The sequence below is a fragment of the Heterodontus francisci genome, chromosome 26 (genome assembly GCF_036365525.1).
Source record: "Heterodontus francisci isolate sHetFra1 chromosome 26, sHetFra1.hap1, whole genome shotgun sequence".
NCBI lineage: Eukaryota > Metazoa > Chordata > Chondrichthyes > Heterodontiformes > Heterodontidae > Heterodontus > Heterodontus francisci.
Window position 1 is genome coordinate 10,462,094 of NC_090396.1, and position 27,850 is coordinate 10,489,943.

Genomic DNA, 27,850 nt, shown 5'->3' on the forward strand with positions numbered 1-27,850 from the left:
CAGGTAAATTGGAATTAAAACAGAAAATGCTAGAAACACTCAACAAGCCAAGCAGCATCTATGGAGAGAGAAGCAGAGTTAACATTTCAGGTTGGTGACCTTTCATCAGAACATTAAGGACAAAGTCATCACCCTGAAACCTTAACTCTGTTCCTCTTTCCATAGATGCTACTTGACTTGCTGAGCATTTTCAGTTTTTATTTCAGATTTTCAGCATCTGCAGTATTTTGCTTTTGTAAAATTGGATTCAAAGATTGGCAGGTAAAACTGTAATGGAACAATGGGCTACCTCTAAAGAGGAGATGGTTTGGATACAATCAAGATACATTCCCCCAAGGGGGAAAGGTCGGGCAATCAAAGCCAGACCTTCCTGGATGATGCAAGACTTAGAGAGAAACATGAAGCAGAATAACTGGGGAGGTTGGGGGGGGTGGTGGCGGGGGGGTTATGACAGGAGTCAGATTGATAATACAAGTGAGAACCAGGGTGAATATGGAAAGTTTGGAGGGGAAGTGAAAAAGGAAATGAAAGAGGCAAAGACAGAATATGAGAAGAGACTGGCAGCTAATATAAAAGGGCATCCAAAAGTCTTTTATAAGCATATAAATAATAAAAGGGTGGCAAGAGGATGGGTGGGGTTGATTAGGAACCTTGAAGCAGATTTACGCCGAGAGGCAGAGGGCATGGTTGAGGTACAAATTAGCGTCTTTAACAAGTAAGATGCTGCAAAAGTCGCAGTGAAAGAGAAGGTAGTTGAGATATTGAATGGGCAAAAAATTGATAAAGAGGAGTTATTAGAAAGGCGGACTGTACTTACAGATGGTAAGTCACCAGGACTGAATAGGATGCATCTGAGGATGCTGAGAAAGGTAAGGGCAGGAATTGCAGAGGAGCAGGTCATAATCAGCCAATCCTCCTTAGATACAGGGGTGGTGCCCGAAGACTGGAGAATAGCAAATGTTACACTTTTATGAAAAAAGTGTATAAGGATAAACAGAGCAACTACAGGCCAGTCAGAGCTACAGGAATTACCCTCTGGAAGCAGAGCAGAGCAGAGAGAAGTGGACCTCTGGGGAGAACGCCGAGCGAGAGAAGAGGATAAATTGAGCCCAAGAATCGAGGCCTAGTCACTTACCTTCAGGGAGCGGAGCAGACCTCTGGGGAGAATGCCGAACGAGAGAAGGGGATAAATTGAGCCCAAGGATCGAGGCCTAATCACTTATCTTCCAGGAGCAGAGTGGACCTCTGGGGAGAACGCTAAGCAAGAGAAGGGGATAAATTGAGCCCAAGAATCGAGGCCTAGTCACTTACCTTCCGGGAGCAGAGCAGACCACTGAGGAGAACGCCAAACGAGAGAAGGGGATAAATTAAGCCCGAGGATCAAGGCCTAGTCACTTATCTTCCAGGAGCGGAGTGGACCTCTGGGGAGAACGCTGAGAAAGAGAAGGGGATAAATTGAGCCCAAGGATCAAGGCCTAGTCACTTACCTTCCAGGAGCGGAGCGGACCTCTGGGGAGAACGCTGAGCAAGAGAAGAGGATAAATTGAGCCCAAGGATCGAGGCCTAGTCACTTACCTTCCGGGAGCGGAGCAGACCTCTGGGGAGAATGCCGAGCGAGTGAAGAGGATAAATTGAGCCCAAGGATTGAGGCCTAGTCACTTACCTTCCAGGAGCGGAGCAGACCTCTGGGGAGAATGCCGAACGAGAGAAGAGGATAAATTGAGCCCAAGGATCGAGGCCTATTCACTTACCTTCAGGGAGCGGAGCAGACCTCTGGGGAGAATGCCGAACGAGAGAAGAGGATAAATTGAGCCCAAGGATCGAGGCCTAGTCATGTACCTTCCGGGAGCGGAGCAGACCTCTGGGGAGAATGCCGAACGAGAGAAGAGGATAAATTGAGCCCAAGGATCGAGGCCTAGTCACGTACCTTCCGGGAACGGAGCGGACCTCTGGGGAGAATGCCGAACGAGAGAAGAGGATAAATTGAGCCCAAGGATCGAGGCCTAGTCACGTACCTTCCGGGAGCGCAGCAGACCTCTGGGGAGAATGCCGAACGAGAGAAGAGGATAAATTGAGCCCAAGGATCGAGGCCTAGTCATGTACCTTCCGGGAGCGGAGCAGACCTCTGGGGAGAATGCCGAACGAGAGAAGAGGATAAATTGAGCACAAGGATCGAGGCCTAGTCATGTACCTTCCGGGAGCGGAGCAGACCTCTGGGGAGAATGCCGAACGAGAGAAGAGGATAAATTGAGCCCAAGGATCGAGGCCTAGTCATGTACCTTCCGGGAGCGGAGCAGACCTCTGGGGAGAATGCCGAACGAGAGAAGAGGATAAATTGAGCCCAAGGATCGAGGCCTAGTCATGTACCTTCCGGGAGCGGAGCAGACCTCTGGGGAGAATGCCGAACGAGAGAAGAGGATAAATTGAGCCCAAGGATCGAGGCCTAGTCATGTACCTTCCGGGAGCGGAGCAGACCTCTGGGGAGAATGCCGAACGAGAGAAGAGGATAAATTGAGCCCAAGGATCGAGGCCTAGTCATGTACCTTCCGGGAGCGGAGCAGACCTCTGGGGAGAATGCCGAACGAGAGAAGAGGATAAATTGAGCCCAAGGATCGAGGCCTAGTCATGTACCTTCCGGGAGCGGAGCAGACCTCTGGGGAGAATGCCGAACGAGAGAAGAGGATAAATTGAGCCCAAGGATCGAGGCCTAGTCATGTACCTTCCGGGAGCGGAGCAGACCTCTGGGGAGAATGCCGAACGAGAGAAGAGGATAAATTGAGCCCAAGGATCGAGGCCTAGTCATGTACCTTCCGGGAGCGGAGCAGACCTCTGGGGAGAATGCCGAACGAGAGAAGAGGATAAATTGAGCCCAAGGATCGAGGCCTAGTCATGTACCTTCCGGGAGCGGAGCAGACCTCTGGGGAGAATGCCGAACGAGAGAAGAGGATAAATTGAGCACAAGGATCGAGGCCTAGTCATGTACCTTCCGGGAGCGGAGCAGACCTCTGGGGAGAATGCCGAACGAGAGAAGAGGATAAATTGAGCCCAAGGATCGAGGCCTAGTCATGTACCTTCCGGGAGCGGAGCAGACCTCTGGGGAGAATGCCGAACGAGAGAAGAGGATAAATTGAGCCCAAGGATCGAGGCCTAGTCATGTACCTTCCGGGAGCGGAGCAGACCTCTGGGGAGAATGCCGAACGAGAGAAGAGGATAAATTGAGCCCAAGGATCGAGGCCTAGTCACGTACCTTCCGGGAGCGGAGCAGACCTCTGGGGAGAATGCCGAACGAGAGAAGAGGATAAATTGAGCCCAAGGATCGAGGCCTAGTCATGTACCTTCCGGGAGCGGAGCAGACCTCTGGGGAGAATGCCGAACGAGAGAAGAGGATAAATTGAGCCCAAGGATCGAGGCCTAGTCATGTACCTTCCGGGAGCGGAGCAGACCTCTGGGGAGAATGCCGAACGAGAGAAGAGGATAAATTGAGCCCAAGGATCGAGGCCTAGTCACGTACCTTCCGGGAGCGGAGCAGACCTCTGGGGAGAATGCCGAACGAGAGAAGAGGATAAATTGAGCCCAAGGATCGAGGCCTAGTCACGTACCTTCCGGGAGCGGAGCAGACCTCTGGGGAGAATGCCGAACGAGAGAAGAGAATAAATTGAGCCCAAGGATCGAGGCCTAGTCACGTACCTTCCGGGAGCGGAGCAGACCTCTGGGGAGAATGCCGAACGAGAGAAGAGGATAAATTGAGCCCAAGGATCGAGGCCTAGTCACGTACCTTCCGGGAGCGGAGCAGACCTCTGGGGAGAATGCCGAACGAGAGAAGAGGATAAATTGAGCACAAGGATCGAGGCCTAGTCATGTACCTTCCGGGAGCGGAGCAGACCTCTGGGGAGAATGCCGAACGAGAGAAGAGGATAAATTGAGCCCAAGGATCGAGGCCTAGTCACGTACCTTCCGGGAGCGGAGCAGACCTCTGGGGAGAATGCCGAACGAGAGAAGAGGATAAATTGAGCCCAAGGATCGAGGCCTGGTCACGTACCTTCCGGGAGCGGACAGCAGTGCAGGTGCACTGGAGTTTGAAAAAAAAAATCAACAGTGACATCACAGGAAAGCTGCAAGGTGATTGGTTGGTGAGTAACAGCTGTTAGTGCCTGGAAATAGCTTTAAAAAAATCAGGGGAAAGTTCTTTTTTTAAACCTACCGTATAAGTGATAAGGTTATTACTACTAAAGTGTGTTTTTTTAAATTAGTGTAATCTATTAAGGACTTTAGATTGTAGTGGGTAGTGTTTGGAGTAGAGCAAGGCGTGTAGTGTAATTAGTATTTTTTAATTAAAGGGAGTAACTAAGTAATCTAAAGATAAGTTATAGCAGAAGATCTCACATCCGTGATATGCTCCTCCTGCGCGATGTGACAAATCAGGGACGCTTCCAGTGTCCCTGACGACCATGTGTGCAGGAAGTGTATCCATCTGCCGCTACTGGCTACCCGCATTACGGAGCTGCGGGTAGATTCACTGTGGAGCATCCGCGATGCTGAGGACGTCATGGATAGCACGTTTAGCAAGGTCGTCAGACCACAGGTAGTGGCTGCACAGGCAGAAAAGGGATGGGTGACCACCAGGTGGTGTAATAGGTGCAGACAGATAGTGCAGGAGTCCCCTGTGGCCATCCCCCTCTCAAACAGATTTATCACTTTGAATACTGTTGGGGGGACGGATGGCCTCCCATGGGAAAGCAGCAACAGCCAAGTTCGTGGCACCACGGATGACTCTGCTCCACAGCAGGGGAGGAGAAAGACTGGGAGAGCCATAGTTATAGGAGATTCAATTGTAAGGGGAACAGACAGGCGTTTCTGTGGCCGCAAACGAGACTCCAAGATGGTATGTTGCCTCCCTGGTGCGAGGGTCAAGGATGTCTCAGAGTAGCCGCAGGACATTCTGAAGGGGGAGGGTGAACAGCCAGTGGTCGTGGTACATGTCGGTACCAACAACATAGGTAGAAAAAGGGATGAGGTCCTGCAAGATGAATTTAAGGAGTTCAGAGCTAAATTAAAAAGTAGGATCTCGAAGGTAGTAATCTCAGGATTACTTCCTGTGCCATGTGTTAGTGAGTATAGGAAGAGGAGGATAGACCAGATGAATGAGTGGCTGGAGAAATGGTGCAGGAGGGAGGGATTTAGATTCCTGGGACACGGGACCGGTTCCGGGGAAGGTGGGACCTGTACAAGCGGGACGGGTTACAGCCAGGCAGGACCAGAACCGATGTCCGCACGGGGGCATTTGCTAGTGCTGTTGGGGAGCATTTAAACTAGAATGGCAGGGGGATGGGAACCTGAGCTGGGAGACTGAGGAGGAGGAAACAAGGATAGAAACAAAAGACAGGAAACAAAAAGGCAAAAGTGGAAGGCATAGAAATCAAGGGCAAGAAACAAATAGGGCCATAGTGCGAAATAATACTAAGATGACTAAGAATGTTAAAAAGACAAGCCTTAAAGGCATTGTGTCTCAATGTGCAGAATATTCGCAATAAGGTAGGCAAATTAACCACGCAAGTAGATATAAATGGATACGATATAGTTGCGATTACAGAGACATGGCTGCAGGGTGACCAAGGATGGGAACTGAACATCCCGGGGTATTCAATATTTAGGAACGACAGGCAAAAAGGGAAAGGAGGTGGAATAGCATTATTAGAAAAAGAGGGAATCAATACAATAGTGAGGAAGGATATTAGCTCAGAGAATCCTGATGTGGAATCTGTATGGGTGGAGCTAAGAAACACCAAGGGGCAGAAAACGTTGGTGGGGGTTGTATATAGACCCCCAAACAGCAGTGGTGATGTAGAGGATGGCAATAAACAATAAATTAGAGACACATGCAATAAGGGTGCAACTGTAATTATGGGTGACTTTAATCAAATATAGATTGGGCAAACCAAATTAGCAATAATATTGTTAAGGAGGAATTCCTGGAGTGCATACGTGATGGTTTTTTGGACCTATACATTGAGGAGCCAACTAGAGAATAGGCCATCCTACACTAGGTATTGTGTAATGAGAAAGGATTAGTGAACAGTCTTGTTGTGCGGAGTCCCTTGGCGAAGAGCGACCATAACATGAAAGAATTCTTCATTAAGATGGAATGTGGGAGAGTTGATTCTGAGACTAGGGTCCTGAATCGTAATAAAGGAAACTATGAATGTATGAGGCGTAAATTGGCTATGATAGATTGGGGAACGTTACTTAAAAGGTTGACAGTGGTTAGGCCATGGCTAGCATTTAAAGAGCGCATGGATGAATGACAAAAATAAAACAGGAAGGGTGGCTCAACCGTGGCTTACAAAAGAAATTAAGGATAGTATTAGATCCAAGGAGGAGAAATATAAAATGGCCAGAACAAGCAGCAAACCTGAGGATTGGGAGCAGTTTCGAATGAAGCAAAGGAGGACAAAAGGATTGATTAAGAAGGGAAAATAGAGTGTGAGAGTAAGCTTGCAGAGAACATTAAAACTGACTGTAAAAGCTTCTATAGATATGTGAAGAGAAAAAGTTTAGTGAAGACAAATGTGGGCCCCTTACAGTCAGAAACGGGGGAATTTATAATGGGAAACAAAGAGATGGCAGACCAATTAAATACATACTTTGATTTTGTCTTCACAAAGGAGGATACAAATTACCTCCCAGAAATGTTGGGGAACATAGGGTCCAGTGAGAAGAAGGAACTGTATGAAATCAGTATTTCAGTTGCTAAATGGTGTTAGGGAAATTGATGGGATTGAAGGTCAATAAATCCCCAAGGCCTGATCATCGACATCCCAGAGTACTTAAGGAAGTGGCCCGAGAAATAGTAGATGCATTGCTGGTCATTTTTCAAAATTCTATAGACTCTGGAACAGTTCCAATGGATTGGAGGGTAGCTATTGTAACCCCACTATTTAAAAAAGGAGGTAGAGAGAAAACAGGGAATTATAGACCAGTTAGCCTGACATCAGTAGTGGGGAAAATGCGAGCGTTCATTATGAAAGATGTAATAGCAGAGCACTTGGAAAACAATGACAGGATCGGACAAAGTCAACTTGGATTTACGAAAGGGAAATCATGCTTGTCAAACCCACTGGAATGTTTTGAGGAATGAACTAGTAGAATAGATAAGGGAGAATCAGTGGATGTGGTGTATTTGGATTTTCAGAAGGCTTTCGATAAGGTCCCACATAAGAAATTAGTGTGCAAAATTAAAGCACATGAGATTGGGGGTAAGGTACTGACATGGATAGAGAACTACTTGGCAGACAGCAAGCAAAGAGTAGGAATAAACAGGTCTTTTTTCAAGTGGCAGGCAGTGACTCGTGGGGTACCGCAGTGATCAGTCTCGGACCCCAGCTATTCACAATATATATTAATAATATAGGGAATTAATGCAATATATCCAAGTGTCCTGGCCTGTCGGAAGACCTTACACAAATCAACGATTCTCGGAAGACCGCCATCATTAACAATGAGCTCAGTAAACTCAATGTGGACATTGCAGCACTTCAGGAGACACGCCTCCCTGCGAGTGGATCTCTAAGAGAGCAAGACTATACCTTCTTCTGGCAGGGTAGGGATCCTGAAGAACCAAGACAGCATGGAGTGGGCTTCGCCATCAGAAACTCAGCATCGATGCTCCAACACTCTGCTCCCCACAAGATGCTAAAGACCTGTTCTACAAGGAACTCCATAATATCATTAGTAGCATCCCCAATCCCGAACATCTGTCCTGCTGGTGGACTTTATTGCCAGGGTTGGGGCCGACCATGACTCATGGCCCTCGTGCCTTGGGCGCTATGGCATTGGAAGGATGAATGAGAATGGACAGAGACTGCTTGAGTTGTGTACCTATCACAACCTCTGCATCACCAACTCGTTCTTTCATATAAAACCCTGTCACCAGGTTTCTTGGAGGCACCCAAGATCACGTCGTTGGCACCAGCTGGACCTCATCATCACAAGGCGAGCCTCTTTAAACAGCGTTCAAATCACACGCAGCTTCCACAGTGCGGACTGCGACACTGACCACTCCCTGGCGTGCAGCAAGGTTAGACTCAAACCAACGATGCTGCATCACTCCAAGCAGAAGGGCTGCCCGCACATCAACACGAGCAGAATTTCTTGTCCACAGCTGTTAAATAAGTTTCTAAATTCACTTGAAAAAGCCCTTCAAAACACTCCTACAGGGGATGCAGAGACCAAGTGGGCCCACATCAGAGACGCCATCTATGAGACAGCAATGATCACCTATGGCAAACGCATGAAGCAGAATGCAGACTAGTTTCAATCTCACTTTGAAGAGCTGGAACCTGTCATAGCCGCTAAGCACATTGCACTGAACTACAAAAAAGCCCCAGCGAGTTAACATCCGTAGCACTTAAAGCAGCCAGAAGCGCTGCACAAAGAACAGCCACGCACTGTGCAAATGACTACTGGCAACACCTATGCAGTCATATTCAGCTGGCCTCCGATACCAGAAGCATCAGAGGAATGTATGATGGCATTAAGAGAGCTTTTGGGCCAACCATCAAGAAGATCGCCCCCCCTCAAATCTAAATCAGGGACACAATCACTGACCAACGCAAGCAAATGGACCGCTGGGTGGAGCACTACCTGGAACTGTACTCCAGGGAATGCAGCCCAGTCTCTGCCAGTCATGGATGAGCTGGACGTTAAGCCAACAAAATCAGAACTCAGTGATGCCATTGATTCTCTAGCCAGTGGAAAAGCCCCTGGGAAGGACGGCATTACCCCTGAAATAATCAAGAGTGCCAAGCCTGCTATACTTTCAGCACTCTACGAAGTGCTTTGCCTGTGCTGGGACGAGGGAGCAGTACCCCAGGACATGCGCGATGCCAATATCATCACCCTCTATAAGAGAGGGTGACCGCGGTGACTGCAACAACTACCGTGGAATCTCCCTGCTCAGCATAGTGGGGAAGGTCTGCGCTCGAGTCGCTTTAAACAGGCTCCAGAAGCTGGCCTAGCCTGTCTACCCTGAGGCACAGTGTGGCTTTCGAGCAGAGAGATCCACCATTGACATGCTGTTCTCCCTTTGCCAGCTACAGGAGAAATGCCACGCACAACAGATGCCCCTCTACGTTTCATTGATCTCACCAAAGCCTTTGATCTCGTCAGCAGACGTGGTCTCTTCAGACTACTAGAAAAGATCGGATGTCCACCAAAGCTACTAAGTATCATCACCTCATTCCATGACAATATGAAAGGCACAATTCAGCATAGCGACGCCTCATCAGACCCCTTTCCTATCCTGAGTGGTGTGAAACAGGGCTGTGTTCTCGCACCGACACTGTTTGGGATCTTCTTCTCACTGCTGCTGTCACATGCGTTCAAGTCTTCTGAAGAAGGAATTTTCCTCCACACAAGATCAGGTGGCAGGTTGTTCAACCTTGCCCGTCTAAGAGCGAAGACCAAAGTACGGAAAGTCCTCATCAGGGAACTCCTCTTTGCTGACGAGTGTCTGTAGAGGCTCATCGACAGGATTGTGGCTGCCTGCAACGAATTTGGCCTAACCATCAGCCTCAAGAAAACGAACATCATGGGAGAGGACGTCAGAAATGCTCCATCCATCAATTTCAGCGATCACGCTCTGGAAGTGGTTCAAGAGTTCACCTACCTAGGCTCAACTATCACCAGTAACCTGTCTCGATGCAGAAATCAACAAGCGCATGGGAAAGGCTTCCACTGCTTTGTCCAGACTGGCCAAGAGAGTGTGCGAAAATGGTGCAATGACAAGTAACACAAAAGTCTGAGTGTATCAAGCCTGTGTCCTCAGTACCTTGCTCTACGGCAGCAAGGCCTGGACAACGTACGTCAGCCAAGAGCGACGTCTCAATTCATTCCATCTTCGCTGCCTCTGGAGAATCCTTGGCATCAGGTGGCAGGACCATATCTCCAACACAGAAGTCCTCGAGGCGGCCAACATCCCCAGCATATACACCCTACTGAGCCAGCGGCGCTTGAGATGGCTGAGCCATGTGAGCCACATGAAAGATGGCAGGATCCCCAAGGACACATTGTACAGCGAGCTTGTCACTGGTATCAGACGCACCGGCTGTCCATGTCTCCGCTTTAAAGACGTCTGCAAACGCGACATGAAGTCCTGTGACATTGATCACAAGTCATTGGAGTCAGTTGCCAGTGATCGCCAGAGCTGGCGGGCAGCCATAAAGGCAGGGAGGAGAAAAGACAGAAGTGCAAGGGGAGAGCCAACTGTGTCACAGCCCCGACAACCAATTTTATCTGCAGCACCTGTGGAAGAGTCTGTCACTCTAGAATTGGCCTTTATAGCCACTCCAGGCGCTGCTTCACAAACCACTGACCACCTCCAGGCGCTTCCCCATTATCTCTCGAGACAAGGAGGCCAAAGATATCCAAGTTTGCAGAGGACACAAAGCTTGGTGGGAGTGGGAGCTGTGAGGAGGATGCAGAGAAGCTCCAGTGTGATTTGGACAGGTTGAGTGAGTAGGCAAATCCATGGCAGATGCAGGATAATGTGGATAAATGTGAGGTTATCCACTTTGGTGGCAAAAACAGAAAGGTCGATTATTATCTGAACGGCGGCGATCGATTGGGAAAGGGGAAGGTGCAGTGAGACCTGGGTGTCCTTGTGCACCAGTCGCTGAAAGTAAGCATGCAGGTGCAGCAGGCAGTTAAGAAGGCAAATGGTATGTTGGCCTTCATAGCGAGAGGATTCGAGTACAGGAGCAAGGATGTCTTGCTGCAATTATACAAGGCCTTGGTGAGACCACATCTGGAATATTGTGTGCAGTTTTGGTCTTCGTATCTGAGGAAGGATGTTTTTGCTATGAAGGGAGTGCAGCATAGGTTCACCAGACTGATTCCTGGGATGGCAGGACTGATGTATGCAGAGAGATTGGGTCGATTAGGCTTGTATTTACTCAGGTTTAGAAGAATGACAGGGGATCTCACAGAAACCTGCAAAATTCGAACAGGACTGGACAGAGTAGATGCAGGAAGGATGTTCCCGATGGCGGGGGAGTCCAGAACCAGGGACACGGTCTCAGGATAAGGGGTAAGCCATTTAGGACTGAGATGAGGAGAGATTTCTTCATGCAGAGAGTAGTGAACCTGTGGAATTCATGGAAAGCAGTTGAGGCCAAATCATTAAATATATTCAAGAAAGAGTTAGATACAGTTCTTAGGGCTAATGGGATCAAGGGATACGGGGAGAAAGCGGGAACAGGTTACTGAGTTTGGTTGATTAGCCATGATCGTATTGAATGGCGGAGCAGGCTCAAAGGGCCAAATGGCCTACTCCTGCTCCTATTTTTCTATGTTTCTATATTTAATCTCGGTGGTGAGAAAGCTTTAAGAAACAATAATTAGGGCCACAATTAAGTTACTTGGACAAGTGTGGATTAATTAAGGAATGCTAACTTGATTAAGTTTTTTGATGAGGTAATAGAAAGGGTTGAAGACAGTAATGCATTTGATGTAGTGTATATGGACTTCCAAAGTCATTTGATAAAGTGCCATATAATAGACTTACCAGTAAAATCGAAGCTCGGTGGTATAAAATGGACACTGGTAGCATGGATACAAAATTGGCTGAGTGACAGGAAATAGAGACTAATGGTGAACCATTGTTTTTCAGACTGGAGGAAGGTATACAGTGGGGTTCCCCAGGAGCTGGTATTAGGACCATTGCTTTTCTTAACATATATTGATGATTTAGACTTGGATGTGCAGGGCTCAATTTCAAAATTTGCAGATGACACAAAACTTGGAAGTATTGTGAGCTGTGAGTAGGATAGTGATAGACTTTAAGAAGACCTAGGCTGGCGGAATGGATGGACACATGACAGATGAAATTTAATGCAGAGAAGTGTGAGGTGGTACATTTTGGTAGGAAGAACGAGGAGAGGCAATATAAAATAAAAAGGCATACAGGATCCTGGGCTTTATAAATTAATGCATGGACTACAAAAGCGAGAAAGTTACGATAAACCTTTATAAAACTCTGGTTGGGAATCAACTGGGGTATTGTCCAGTTCTGGGCACCACACTTTAGGCAGGATGTGAAAGCTTTAGAGAGGGTGCAGAAAAGACTTAGGAGAATGGTTCCAGGGATGAGGAACTTCAGTTACGTGGATAGATTGGAGAAGCTGGGTTTGTTCTCATTAGAGAAGAGAAGGTTGAGAGAAGATTAATAGAAGTGTTCAAAATCTTCAGGGGTTTAAACAGAGTAGATAGAGAGAAACTGTTCCCATTGGTGGAAGTGTCATGAACCAGAAGACACTGGCTTCAGATGAATGACAAAAGAACACAGGCAACATGAGGAAAAACTTGTAGCAAATGGTTATGATCTGGTGGAGGCAGATACATTCAGGGCTTTCAAAGGGCGTTGGATAAGCACCTGAAGAGAAAAAATTTGCAGGGCTACAATGATGGCGAGTTGGACTAGCTGATTTTCTCTTGCAGAGAGCCAGCATGGACACAATGGGCTGAATGGCCTCCTTCTAATACTGTTATCATTCTGTGGTGGAAGGCTGCTGACTTACATTGTTGGAGACTGCAGTTGGCCTTGCAGGATGCCATCAAGAGGGTCTGGTTTCTAACTGCACCACCTCGACATAGGCTGCAGCAGTCTAGACTGGCTGACTGACAGGCAACAGCAAGGCACTGGTGGAGTGGCTGTGGTGGGAGTCCTAATACTGTCATTAGTAGTAATATGCTGGAGCAAAGATTGCTGGGCTGCTGTGAAACCCTGCAAGCCACTTTCAGCATTGGTATCCATAGCCATAATGGCAGCAGTTTGAGCTTGCATGGCACCAAGCATCTAGGAGCTGGTGGCATCATTGTAATGTCATTGAACTAGTAATCTAGAGGCCCAGGCTAATGCCCTGAGGGCACTGGTTCAAATCCCATCACAACAGCTGGTGGAATTTTAATTCAATTAATAAATTCAATTAATCAAAAATTTCTGGAATTGAAAGCAAGTCTCAGTAATGGTGCCATGAAACTATCATCGATTGTCGGAAAAACCCACCTGGTTTACTAATGTCCTCTAGTGAAGGAAATCTGCTGTCCTTACCTAGTCTGGCCTAAATGTGTCTCCTGACCCATAGCAATGTAGTTGACTGCCCTCTGAAATGGCCGAGCAAGCCACTCAGTTGTCACGGGCAATTAGGGATGGGTAACAAATACTGGCCTTGCAAACGATGCCCACATCCCATAAAAGAATAAATGAAAAAAGCTGGACTTGTCTGGCAAAAAGCAGAGATTTGATGACCTCATTCTGAGCTTCTACTGCAGTACGCAGACAAAGGGTGGCTTCTGCTTCTGCTCCAATGGAAACTGAAACCAGCCATCAGATGCTGCATCATGGTTGGGTCCTCAAGTGTTTTCATAGAATTGACCATTTCTTCCACCCTGGAATAGATGGCTCCAAGCTCCGCGTGAAGCTCTTTGCCAAATTGGAGCCAGACTCCTCCATGCTCCTTGACAGTGGCAACAGGCTGATAGGCAGGTCTACCAATGTACCAAGCATTTTGATGTGCATACCCACCAGCCTTTTCTTGTACCCCTTTGAAGTTCTCATCTGAGGCCTCTGCAAAGTTCGTCTGCGAGCTTGCCCTCTGGGAAGCTGGTACACGTACTATCCTATCTCCTGCTTTGCTGCTGCCCACTCATGCCCAGTGACTCACCTCATGCAGATCCCACCTTTATACTACCCTCTAACGTCTTCACAGTGCCAATATTTGAGCTGGTGGCTTCGATGTCAGATCAAGAGATGGTGCTTCGACCTCAGAGGTCTGCTTTTTTGGACCTTCATCCTCAGGCAACATTGACTGGCCAACTGGCAGTTCTTGGGTATCTGAAAGCGTAAGTGCACAAGGAGAGGTTTGGGGTGAGGGAAATGGGAATGGGTGGAAAGCAAGAGGTGCATGGTTACACCATGCAGCTTGTACATCATATCAGATTGTGGGATTTCAGAAGGTACAAAGATAGGAACCTGTCATCCTGGATTGCTTCAGTGATTCCGGTTTCCACAACCTCAATGACAACCATGACAATAATGTCCAGCACCATCTCCTCCAAGGAGGTGAGGACATGCAGCCATGTCTGTCCCACCCCAATTCTTTGCTACAGCCTCCTGTTATGTGCCACCTTGCCCTTAACGAGACGGGGAAGAGTGTCAGTGAGTGTGTTGTAATGTGTTTGGGTGATGTCCTTGTCATAGCTGAATAGCTGGGGAAGCATGTGGAAGCTGCGAGATGTGGGTGTGAGGCTTGCAGCAATAGGAAGTGTGTGCGGACGAGATGGAGCATATGCATCTTCGGCATGAATCCTGACAGGTAGAGATGAGTGTATGATGGGGGTGTGGTGCATTGAGCAGTGTGTGCGGTTGACGGTGCACTGGGTAGGAGATGACATTTGAAGATGCGTTCACTGACCTTGACCACATGTGTGAGGTCATTGATCTTTTTCTGGAACTGTATCCAGTCCCTGAGGACCAGGCTCCTGGCATCGATCTCCATGACTATCTGTTCCCAATGCCTTGCAGTGTATGTCTGGAGAGCCTCCTTTCCACCTCCTGCACTAAGGCCTCTAGCACTGAATGTGAGAAGCCTTCTCTCTGGCCTCTGTCTCCCACTCCATTGCTCCGGTTTCTTCCTGCTCAAAAAGCCTTTCCCAGCCACTTCCAGCCCCTGCTGTAGCCAGAATGCACCGGCCTTTTAAGAGGTTCAGGCCGGCTTTAAATGGTGCTAGCCTCGCATGAACCCTTGCTGAGCATGCAGCCAATCAGCAGCACATCGTCATTAAAAAGTTGGGAATTTGGTGCAAGTTGAATTCTCTGGTAAGTAGTGTCAAATTGAAATTTAATTTAACTTTTTGAATTTAACTTAGGATTTTAAAAACTGTATATGAAACTGCAAGTTAGTCTGCACTTAACAGAAACTGGCAGCTAACTGTCAATCAGCTCTGTGATTGCCTGAATAGGGGCTATTGCTGTAAACAGGAAACTGTGCCGGCACTTGTACCTTGGGTGCAGTTCAAAGAGATGTATTAAAGTAAACAGTATCTGCTGCGCACACAGCAGTCATCAATAGAGTGCATCACAAATAGTACAAAAGTTGGGAATTTGGTGCAAGGGGAATTCAATACAGAGGGGGAAGGAGGTGCTGCTTTTTACCTCTGGTACTTGTAGTGGTTCTTGTTCCGGGTAAATATTTAAATTTAGTCTGCCTCCTACTTAAACTAGATCAAGTACTTAGCTAGCAGATTAAAAGCTATAAACTAAGTCGATTAACTCCATAAACTAATTAATTAAATAAATAAAATAGGATTACATACGAATAGCAGTGCAAGTGATGTGCTGCAACTGCAGCATGTGGGGGTTTGTAGAGAGCATTGCAAGTGAGGGGAAATGTAAACAGAAAAATCAAGGCCATTGGGTAAATATAAGCAGAGTGTGACAGGAAGGACAAAAAATTTAACAATAATAGTGCATCAGTAAATGAGATCAAATCAGGGAAAAGTAGTAAAAGGTTAAAATTAAAGGCTTTTTATCTGAATGCATGAAGTATTTGTTACAAGTGAGATGAATTAATGGAACAAATAGAGATAAATGGGCGTGATCTTTGAGCCATGACAGAAGATTATTGCATAGTGACCAAGGTTAGGAGCTAAATATTCCAGGGTACTTAAAGTTTCGAAAAGATAGACCAAATGATAAAGTTGGGTGCGGATAGCCTTGATAATAAAGGATGACATATGGATAGTAGTGAGGAAGGACCTTGGCCCAGAGGAACAGGAAGTACAATCAGTACGGGTGGAGATAAGAGATAACAAGGGTCAGAAAACACCTGTGTGTGTAATATATGGGCCCCCTAACAGTAGCTACACTGTTGAACAAAGCATTAATCAAGAAACAAGAGAATCATGTAACAAAGGCAATGCAATAATCATGGGGGACTTTAATCTTCATATAGACTGACTAATCAAATCAGCAAAAGTAGTTTGGAGAACGAATTCATGGAATGCATTCAAGACAATTTCATGGAATGATACATCATGCAACCAACCAGGGAATGGGCTATTTGTCTTATGTAATGAGACAGGTTTAATTAGTAATTACATAGTAAGGGATCCTCTGGGAAAGAGTTTTCATAATATGATAGAATTTCACATTGCATTTGAGAGTGACATACATAAGTCCAAAACTAGAGTATTGATCTTAAATTTAAGACAATTACATTGGTATGAGGGGCAAGGTAATAGGTTGGGAAATTAGTTTAAAAGGTACGACTGTAGATGAGCAATGACAAGCATTTAAATAAATATATCATAATTCTCATTTAATCTACGTTCCATTGAGAAGTACAAATAATCAATACATGGCTAACTAAAGAGGTTCAGGATAGTATTAGATTAAAAAAGGAGACTTATAATATTGCCAAGGAAAGTAGTAAGGCCTGAGGATTCAGAAAGTTTTAGATACCAAAAAAAAATGATAAAGAGGAAGAAAATAGAAGATAAGAGTAAACTAGCAGAAATATATAAACAAATTGTAAGAGCTTCTATAAGTATGTAAAAAGGAAGAGAGTAGTGAAAGTAAATGTGGGTCCCTTAGAGGCTGAGACAGGAGAAATTATCATGAGGAATAAAGAAATGGCAGAGACATTAAACAAATATTTTGTGCCTATCTTCACAACAGAAGACAAAAGACACATACCAGAAATAATAGAAAACCAAATATAAGAACAGAGTAACATAGGAGCAGGAGTAGGGTCATTCAGCCCATCGAGCCTGCTCCGTCATTCAATATGATCATGGCTGATCTTTCACTTCAATGCCTTTTTCCCACACTATCCTCATATCTCCTTATGCCATTTGTATTTAGAAATCTGTCAATCTATGCTTTAAATATACTCAATGTCTGAGCTTCCACAGCCCTCTGGGGTAGAGAATTCCAAAGATTCACAACCCTCTGAGTAAAGAAATTTCTCCTCATCTCTGTCCTTAGTGGCTTCCCCCTTATTTTGAAATTGTGTCTCCTGGTTCTAGACTCCCCAAACAGGGGAAACATCTTGCCTGCATCTACCCTGTCTGTCCCTTTAAGTACTTTGTAGGTTTCAATGAGATCACCTCTCATTCTTCAAATCTCTAGAGAATACAGACCCAGTTTTCCCAATCTCTCTTCATAGGACTCTCCCGCCATCCTGGCAACAAGTCTCGTGAACCTTTGTTGCACTCCCTCTATGGCAATAATATCCTTCCCAAGGTAAGGGGACCAAAACTGCACGCAGTACTCCAGGTGCGGTCTAACCAAGGTTCTATACAATTGAAACAAGACTTCACTACTCTTGTACTCAAATCCTCTTGCGATAACGGCTAACATACCATTAGCCTTCTCAATTGCTTGCTGCACCTGCATGTTAGCTTTCAGTGACTTATTGACAAAGACACCCAGGTCCCTTTGTACATCTACAATTTCTAATCTCTTACCATTTAAGAAATATTCTGCACATCTATTCCTCCTACTAAAATGGATAACTTCAAATTTTTCCACATTATATTCCATCTGCCACGTTCTTGCCCACTCACTAAGTCTGTCCAAATCCCCTTGAAGCCGCTTTGCATCTTCCTCACAACACACATTCCCACCTAGTTTTGTTTCATCCGCAAACTTGAAAATATTACATTTGGTCCCCACATCCAAATCATCGATATATATTGTGAACAGCTGAGGCCTAAGCATTGATTCCTGCGGTACCCCACTAGTCACAGCCTGCCAACGTGAGAATGACCTGTTTATTCCTACTCTCTGTTTTCTGCCTGTTAACCAATTCTTAATCCATGCCAGTATATTACCTCCTATCCCAAGTGCTTTAATTTTGCTAACCAACCTCCTGTGGAGGACATTAACAAAAGCCTTCTGAAAATCCAAGTATACCATGTCCACCAACTCCCCTTTATCAATTTGTTTTCAAATTATTTCATGGGATGTGGGTGTCGCTGGCTAGGCCAGCATTTATTGCCCATCCCTAATTGCCCTTGAGAAGGTGGTGGTGAGCTGCCTTCTTGAACCGCTGCAGTCTGTGTGAGATAGGTACACCTACAGTACTGTTAGGAAGGGAGTTCCAGGATTTCCAGCGACCGTGAAGGAACGACGATATAGTTCCAAGTCAAGATGGTGTGTGGCTTGGAGGGGAACTTGCAGGTGGTGGTATTCCCATACATTTGCTGTCCTTGTCCTTCTTGTTGGTAGAGGTCGTGGGTTTGTAAGGTGCTGTCTAAGGAGCCTTGGTGTGTTGCTGCAGTGCATCTTGTAGATGGTACACACTGCTGCCACTGTGCGTCGGAGGTGGAGGGAGTGAATGTTTTTGAATGGGGTGCCAATCAAGTGGGCTGCTTTGTCTTGGATGGTGTTGAGCTTCCTGAGTGTTGTTGGAGCTGCACCCGCCCAGGCAAGTGGAGAGTATTCCATCACGCTCCTGACTTGTGCCTTGTAGATGGTGGACAGGCTTTGGGGAGTCAGGAGGTGAGTTACTCGCCTCAGGATTCCTATCCTCTGACCTGCTCTTGTAGCCACGGTATTTATATGGCTACTGCTGTTCAGGTTCTGGTCAATGGTAACCCCTAAAATGTTGATAGTGGGGATTCAGTAATGCCATTGAATGTCAAGAGGAGATGGTTAGATTCTCTCTTGATGGAGATGGTCATTGCCTAACATCTGTTGTTGGTTAATTGCTGGAGTCTATAATTAGAGGTAGGGTGACAGAACACGTTGTATATTTTCGGCTCATTAGAGAGAGCCAGCATGGATTTGTAAAGGATAGGTCATGCCTGATGAATATGATTGATTTTTTTGAAGAGGTGACTAAAGTAGTGAACAGGAGAATATCTATCGATGTTTTTTATATGGACTTCCAGAATGCATTTGATAAAGCACCTCATAAGAGACTGTTAGGTAGAGTTGAAGTTCATGGAATTGAAGACAAATTGTTGGCTTGTTTAGGAAATTGGCTGAGCAGAAAGAGAGAGGGAATAGAGAAAATGGACAGGTACACTAATTTGCCGGATGTGACTAGTGGTGTCCTGCAAGGATCTGTGTTGGAGCCTCAACTATTTGCTGTATTCATTAAGAACTTAGATAATGGGATAGAAAGCCACATATCCAATTTTGTCGATGACACAAAGATAGGCAGCATTGTAAGCAGTGTAGTTGGGAATATAAAATTAAAGATTTTAATAGATTAAATGAATGGGCAAAACTGTAGCAAATGGATTTCAATGTAGGCAAATGTGAGGTCATCCACTTGGACCTAAAAGGATGGGACAGGGTACTTTCCAAATCGGGAAAAGTGGAGGTCAAGAGTAGGCCATTTAACTCCTTGAGCCTTTTCCGCCATTCAGTGAGATCATGGCTGATTGGCGACTTAGTTCCATATACCCACCTTTGCCCTATATACCTTAATACCTTTGGCTAACCAAAATCTATCAATCTGAGGTTTAAAATTAATTTTACTCAGTCCTATTTCTTATGTTCTTATAAATCATGAACTTTGGTACTGTTTTATATGAGGTAAATTCTTATGTTTAGCACCAGACTGCATGCCACAATCATAGATTTGAGAAAGCAGCACAAAGTTTGCACGTAGTCTGCATCACTTCCATCAGATCAGACATGGGGTAATCGCACATCGCGATCCCAGTACCCGATAACCAGTCTTATCCAATTATTAGCCCTGTATGTTTATAAAATGTTTTAGGTTTCAATTTAATGTTGCCTGCTAATCTTTTCTCATAACCTCTCTTTGCCTCCTTTACTAACTTTTTCTATTGTCTCCTGTTCTTTCCATAATCTTCCTGGTTATTAACACAATTGTTTTTTTTTAGAATTAGAATATTACAGCGCAGTACAGGCCCTTCGGCCCTCGATGTTGCGCCGATCATCTGACCTACACTATTCCATTTACATCCATATGTCTATCCAATGACCACTTAAATGCCCTTAAAGTTGGCGAGTCTACTACTGTTGCAGGCAGGGCGTTCCACGCCCCTACAACTCTCTGCGTAAAGAAACTACCTCTGACATCTGTCCTATATCTTTCACCCCTCAACTTAAAGCTATGTCCCCTCGTGTTTGCCATCCTCATCCGAGGAAAAAGACTCTCACTATCCACCCTATCTAACCCTCTGATTATCTTATATGTCTCTATTAAGTCACCTCTCCTCCTCCTTCTCTCTAACGAAAACAACCCCAAGTCCCTCAGCCTTTCCTCGTAAAACCTTCCTTCCATACCAGGCAACATCCTAGTAAATCTCCTCTGCACCCTTTCCAAAGCTTCGACATCCTTCCTATAATGCGGTGACCAGAACTGCACGCAATACTCCAGGTGCGGCCTCACCAGAGTTTTGTACAGCTGCATCATGACCCCGTGGCTCTGAAACTCGATCCCCCTACTAATAAAGGCTAACACACCATATGCCTTCTTAACAGCCCTATTAACCTGGGTAGCAACTTTCAGGGATTTATGTACCTGGATACCAAGATCTCTCTGCTCATCTACACTACCAAGAATCTTCCCATTAGCCCAGTACTCTGCATTGCTGTTACTCCTTCCAAAGTACTCTGCATTGCTGTTTTCTTGGGATGTGGACATTGCTGGCTGGGCCAGCATTTGTTGTCCATCCCTAATTGCCCTTGAGAAGTTGTTGGTGAGCCACCTTCTTAAACCGCTGTAATCTTTGTAGTGTAGGCACACCCACGGTGCTATTAGGGAGGAAGTTCCAGGATTTTGACCCAATCATGGCGGCGATATAGTTCCAAGTCAGGATAGTGTGTGACTTGGAGGGGAATTTGCAGGTGGTGGTGTTCCCATGTGTCTGCTGCGCTTGACCTTCTTGGTGGTAGAGATTTCAGATTTGGGAAGTGATGTGAAGAAGCCTTGACGAGTTGCTGCTGTACACCTTTTAGATGCCACTGTGCGCCAGTGGAGGGAGTGAATGCTTAATGTGATGGATGGTGTGCCAGTCAAACGGGCTGCTTTTGTCCTAGATGGTGTCCAGCTTCTTGAGTGTTGTTGGAGCTGCACTCACCCAGGCAAGTGGGATTATTCCGTCACACTCCTGACTTGTGCCTTGTAGATACTGGGCAGGGCTTTGGGGAGTCAGGAGATGAGTCACTTGTCACAGAATACCCAAACTCTGACTTGCTGTTGAAACCAGAGTATTTATGTGTCTGATTGAGTTAGGTTTCTGGTCAGTGGTGACTCCTGGGATGTTGATGGTTGGGGATTCAGCGATAATAATCCTGTTGAATGTTAAGGGTACGTGATTCGACTCTCTCTTGTTGAAGATGGTCATTGCCTGGTACAGATATTACTTGCCACTTATCGGCCTTAGTCTGAATGTTGTCCAGGTCTTTCAGCACGCAGACACAGACTACTTGATTATCTGAGGAGTTGTGAATGTAACTGAACACTGCAATCTTCAGCAAACATCCCCACCAATTTCCCCTCTAACTTCCGTCTGCTGTGCACATCTGGCTTGTTCCATTGTGTGGTCCCTTTAAGATGACACACGGCAGTGCATGTATGCATCTTGAAGGGAACATTGCTTGTGCACGGCCTGTTTTGTTCCCTATGCTTGTGCACCCGATTTCTGTGTGGCATGCGCTCACACAGCTTTGAGGAATCATTGATCCCCACTTCTGACTGTATGATGGAGGGAAGGGCACTGATGAAGCAGCTAAAGATGGGTGGGCCTAGGACATTGCCGTAAGGAACTCCTGCAGCAAGATCCTGGGACTGAAATGATTGACTTCCAACAATCACAACCATCTTCCTTTGTGCTCGGTAGTGAAGTGTTTTCCCCTGATTCCCATTGACTTCAATTTTGCTAGGACACCTTGATGCCACACTCAGTCAAATGCCGCCTTGATTTCAATGGCAGTCACTCTCACCTCACCTCTGGAATTCAGCTCTATTGTCCATTTTTGGACCAAGGCTGTAATGTTTGGTTTTGCTACTGACGTTTGTCATAGCTTCGTTTTACTGTTTTATTTTTGCTTTTATTTCCTTTGTCATGCAGGGCACTTTGGATGCTCTATTTTATCCCTTCAAGGGAATATGACTAGTTATTACCTGGACTATCTTTTGCCTGAGTGCCATCCGTTGCTCCATTATTATTTGGCCCTACAATCACCTTTTCCAATCTACCTGTGCTAGGTCCCTTCTGAAATTAGCTTTTCCCCAGTTGAGCATTTTTACCTTCAGTATATTCTGGTCTCTTTTCATAATTACTTTAAACCAAATTATGTTGTTGTCACTGTTAGCCAGATTATGTCCTGCTGTAACACACTCCACTTGCCTACCCAGAACCAGATCCAACACCGTTTCTTCCTTGTTGGACTGGAGACATATTGATTGAGAAATTTTTCCTGCACACATCAGAAATTGCTCTCTTTCTCTACCATTAGCACTATGTTTTTCCCAGTCTATATTAAAGGTAATTAAAGTCTCCAAATATTACCACTCTATTTTCTATGTGGCAATTTGTGCCTGCAGCTTGTCAACCTTTAGTTATGTAATGGACATTGACACACATACAATTTAATACCTCCACCATCACTTTTGCTACTTTCCTTAACCTGGTCCTTCAATCTTTGGGATAGTTCTAATTTTACTGCTGTTTCTATCTCTGTCCTTTGATCTCATTTCTTTCCTTTCTGCTGTTTTCTGGTTTTCCAGCTAGCCCCCCCTCCCCCCACCAACCCACCTCCTCTGCCAAATTACTTTAAACCCTCCTCAGGAGCACTAGTTAACTTCTCAGTGAGAACATTTGCCCCGGCTTTGTTAAAGTGTAGCTCATTCATATGGGAGGTGCTCCTCCCCCCCTCCCACCCCGAGCCAGTCCCAATGCCTCATGAAGCTGAAACTTGCACCACTTCTCCATTTATGCATTTACCTGCACTATCTTCCTGTTTGTATACTCACTATACTAGCGTGAGGCACTGTGAGTAAACCTGAGATTACTACATTTGAGGTCCTGTTTTTTAAACTCTGCCTGAGACCTCAAAACTTTTCTACCTATGTCATTGGTTCCAACATGGACTTTGACTTCTTTTTGTTCCCCTTCTCCTCACAGAATATCTTGCACCCAGATGATATCCTTTACGCTGGACCAGGAAGGAAACATACCATTTGGGAATCACAATTTTGGTTACGGAAACGCCTGTCTATGCCTTGAATTATCAAATCCCCTATAAGTATGATAAGTACTTTTCCTTTTCTCCTCTGTGCAGTCAAATCTCCCGTGGTGTCAGGGGTTTGATTCTTACTGCATTTCTCCAAAGAGTAGTCACTGACCCCAGTATTCAAAACTGAAAACTGGTTAGTGAGTGATACTGGCTTGGGGGGATTCCTGCACTACCTGTGTCCTCCTCCTACCTTGTCCCTGCACTTCCTGTTGCACTTGCTCTTCCTCCACTTTCTTCTCTCCTCCACTTCTTGTTGTTCCTCATCCTCTGCTTGTTGCCTGTTGGATGGTGGCAAAGACTGTTCCCTCATAATGACCAGGTTGTGCAACATGCAGCAAACTACCACAAAGCATAATACCCACTCAGCTGAATAGCGCAGTTGTCCAGGCATTGAAAGTGTTACTTAAGGATGCTTACGTGTGCACATGTGTGTGGGTTCCAGACTAGAGCATTGTCATGAAATAAACCTTGTCGCCTAACAGCCAGCCTTTGACTTTCAATGGTGGGTAATATACAGATGGCATAATGGAAGGCCACAGAATGAAGGAATCATGCTGCTGTCAAGATAACGGGCATTTACCTAAACAATGTTCTGCCTATGATCATTCACCAGATGCACATTGAGTGGTTGGAATCCCTTTCAATTCATGAAAATGAATGAGGTGCAAGCAAGGCAATGTGCCTGCAATCAATAGCATCCTGCACCATAAGAAAGCTACAATCTGTGCAAACCCTTGTACTGGTTCCACCTGCTTGTCTCTGGCGAGAGGGAATGAGATGAAGCTGTTTCTCTGTATATAGAGAGCCTCAGTGACCTCCCTTCTGCAGCAGTGCAAACTGCAAGATATTGCTTATATCTCCAGTACCAGCCTGGAAGCAGCCAGATGCTTAAAAATTAAGAGCCGGCAGTCACCTTATCCTGTTTTGAGGTTGCAGTTACAGCTGCAGCAGTTGGCAGATTTCAGTTGCAACCTCTTTAGTGAAGTGAAGACATTTTAAACATTCCTCGCTGAAATTGAGCTAAGAGAATTGCTTCCTAGGGATCCTCAATGGATATGGCCTCCTGAGAGCTTTGCTCTCTCTACTCCTCCCTCTTCTAGCAGCTTGTCCTGCTCTCCATGGCCTCTTCTTCATTCTTCCAGTTATGCTCGATTCCAAGAGGAAGGCCTACCAGGCCACCCATGTCTGTAAGTAACTTGTTTTATTACAAGCTATTAAATTAGCCAAAAAGAACTTTAGTACCAGCCACACCACTCCCTGGAAACTATTCAAACTTTAAACAAGTATAGGAAAACTCCAAAAATACTTAGAATTTCACCATCAGCCAGAAAATATAATGCAGCAACTAACCTGGAAGCATTCATGAACCTTTTCAGTAGTGGTGGTGGGATGGGGGTGTAGAGGGGGTTGGTGTGGTGTTCCTCATGCCATTTAATGTCATGTTCAGCTGTGTGAGGTTAAAACAGGGCTGAAGCGTAGAGTTCGAAAATGTCAGCATTAGCGTTAAATCAGCATTGCACACTGAGGGCTGAATTTTGTGAGCTCATCATGAGTCCCAGTGGCAGATCCGGAAGCGGATGTAATCAACACATGTGATGTGTGCAGTCGGCCAGCCACTTAACATACTGGAGGCACAGGGCCCATCCAGTTGCACGACGCAGGCTGGCTCTGAGGCGCTGATTGCAACGTCAGATAACTCCAACGCAGGTGGTGGCACTGCCAGCCCTGCTTGTCTTGCAGCCTTTCAGTGGGGCAATGAATCTGGATTGCTGCTGGACCCTTCTGATGGTATTTTGAACTCCTGAACCCCCCGCGGCTGGACTGCCTACGTTGGGATGGAGCAGGAGCGCACTGAGACAATGTCCAAGGCAAAACACTGGGTGGCCCCATGGTTTAGCGATACCTTCTTGCAGATTCTCCTGCAAGCTGCAAGGGAAAGGCAAGAAGTCCTCTTTCCAAGGGATGGCAAGAAGAGATTCTCCTGCCTGATCAAGCAAGCCTGGATGGAGATCTAAGAGAAGGTCAGCAGTTGTGGGATCACCCCCTGGAGCTAGGTCCAATGAGCAAGAGAGTCAATGACCTCCTTCGCTCCACCAAGGTAAGCCCTCCAGACCCATCTCCTCTTTGGGGTTTGCATCTGGCTACATGGGAGAGAGCATGACATGGGGAGGGAGAGACCACAAAAGTGGTGGCAAGGGGATAAGGCATAACCACATCCTGGCAGGTACATGGCTGCACCTCGGCAACAGGCCACCTTCTTTCACAGCTCATTCCCATTACGTCCCCTGAGGTCAGACATGCGAAGAAGCCACACAGGAAACCCATCAAGGGATGAGGGGCAGCCACTAGCATAACTGTTCTGTTGCTCTTTCTGCAAAGTCTTGCTACGTCCTTCTTTCCAGTTGCAGACTAATGGACCCATAACACGAGGGAGACCTCGAGGACTGGCAGAGGAATCCCTGATGTGTGTCCTCTGATGTCACCTGAGGAGGAGACTTTGGAGCTAGCGGGGGCCCATGGTGGCCTTTCAATTGCAGACGGTGAGACTGGAGTGTCTGCACAAGAGAGTGAAGAGACATTGTGTCCATGTGTTCTCCACCACACTTCTGGAGATCCACATCACGCATGGTTGACATGAGGAGAACTGAACAACCTAACCCACAAATGTTTGTGTTCTCTCATGCAGGTCATGGAACGCCAGAGGCAAATGTAGTCGCTGCGACAGGGGACCTGCCTTCGAACTCTTGAGGAGGAGGAGGTGCAGTCAGAGGATGCACCGTCACATCCTTCCCCTGCACCTTCCACCAGCACAGATACTTTCGCCTTGGTGGCTGTAGGTGCAGGCTTAAATTCAGGGTCACAAGCTGGTGAGAGCACCACACATGCGCCTGAACAGCTGATAGAGGTTGTGACAGCCGAGGCCACTGACAGTTGGAGGACTGTGGGTGTCCAGGCCCATGCTGAGCCCCAGTCTGACGATGAGCCTCTGGTGTCGACAGCACAGGACATGCTGGAATTGCAGGAAGAGGTAAGGCAACATCTGGCAGAGTTGCCAGAGGCAATGCGCGACTGTGAGCGGACAATGGAGAGGTCCATCCAACCCATGAGTACTGAAATGTCTCAGGCTTGTGAGCACATGGCTTCCTCCACCGAGAGGTTGGTGACCCTCCTGGAGAGCCAAGTCACACAGATGTGCGCAGACCTGTACACCATCGCCTTGGCCATGACCTCATCTCGGCAGTGGCAAGGTGAGAGAAGAACGTGACACCAGGAATCTTCTCCAGCTCCTCTTTCTTCTCTGATCAACAGGGAGGTTCAAGTGAGCCTTGTAGGGGAGAAGGAGAGGCTGACCGCCACCTCTGAGGGCTCGCCTCAGGGTGCTCTGAGTATGAACAGTGGCTCCTCAGCCCCTCCGCCAGTGAGCCAGCTCCAGTAGCCGCAACAAATGAGGAGGCTCCTACACCTGTGCAAGAAAGCCCCCAGCCAGCCAGGGCCCTCCAAGCCTCCGGCAGTCAGAGGACATCAGCCGAAGTCATCCCAGGCCAGGGGCAGCCTGATCAGCACCCTCCCTCCAGCTCGGCTGCTATTGCAGGGGTCACATCATGTAGAAGCACATGTATAAAGAAGAGCACCTAGGTGCATATGGGTATTCACGGGTGTATTACATTTGGCCTTTATATTGTTTTTTGCATTTGGTGTTATAAATAGAGTTCACATTCATTGTTGTAAAATGCTCAGTCCTTCATGCCTGAATTGTGAGCTGCTGCTTTCACCTTTGCTCCCTCAATGGGCTGCCAGTGTAGGCACAGACTGCCTTTGGTAAGTGTCTCAGATGTGCTAGTGAGTGGGGTGAAGCTGGACACTAGGCACGGAATCAAGATAAGAAAGGAAGCAACAGGTGGAGTACAGTGAGCTGAGTCTTTATTGAGTTCATCATGGTGGTCGGAAACGGGTGTGTATGAGATTGTCTCTTGCCTCCCTTGTGCGTCTCTCAATGGCCCCGATCTCCAGTGCAAGAGAATCAGGATCCAGTGCTGTTTGCTCCTCCACATCCTCCTCATCAGAAGAGGGCTGGCAATCAATCATGTCCTCTTCGTGCAAGGCCTGCTGCCCCTGCTGTGCTAGATTGTACAGAGCTAAGCACCAGAATCTCATCTTCAGTATCCCAGTGGCCTGGATGGGGGAGCTCAAAACACAGTGTGTTTAAAAATTAAAACACAATGTGTTACAAAAGACTAGGTGAAGGCAGTAAAAGACCCCTAGACACCTTTCTCACCTGCTTGTAACAAAAGGGTGGTGGAAGCAGATTCAATAAGAACTTTCAAAAGCGGATTTGATAAATACTTGAAAAAAATATTTGCAGGGCTATGGCAAAACACAGATGGGGGGGGTGGGACTAACTCGATACCTTTTTAAAAGAGCTGGCACAAGCATGATGGACCAAATGGCCTTCTGTACTGTAAAATTCAATGATAACATTTTTCATCCTTGTTGGTGTCCTGCCTGCCCCCTTGATTTCTCAAATAACAAAAGAAATGTGTAGATGGCACTATATACAGTGCTGTTGCA

The 27,850-nt window shown here is 46.4% G+C and overlaps 1 protein-coding gene across 4 annotated transcripts in view; it reads left to right on the forward strand.

Moving 5' to 3' along the window:
- Positions 1–27,850, forward strand: part of mycbpap (mycbp associated protein) — a 330,021-nt gene that overhangs the window by 140,378 nt on the left and 161,793 nt on the right. The gene's annotated exons all lie outside the window — the stretch shown is intronic.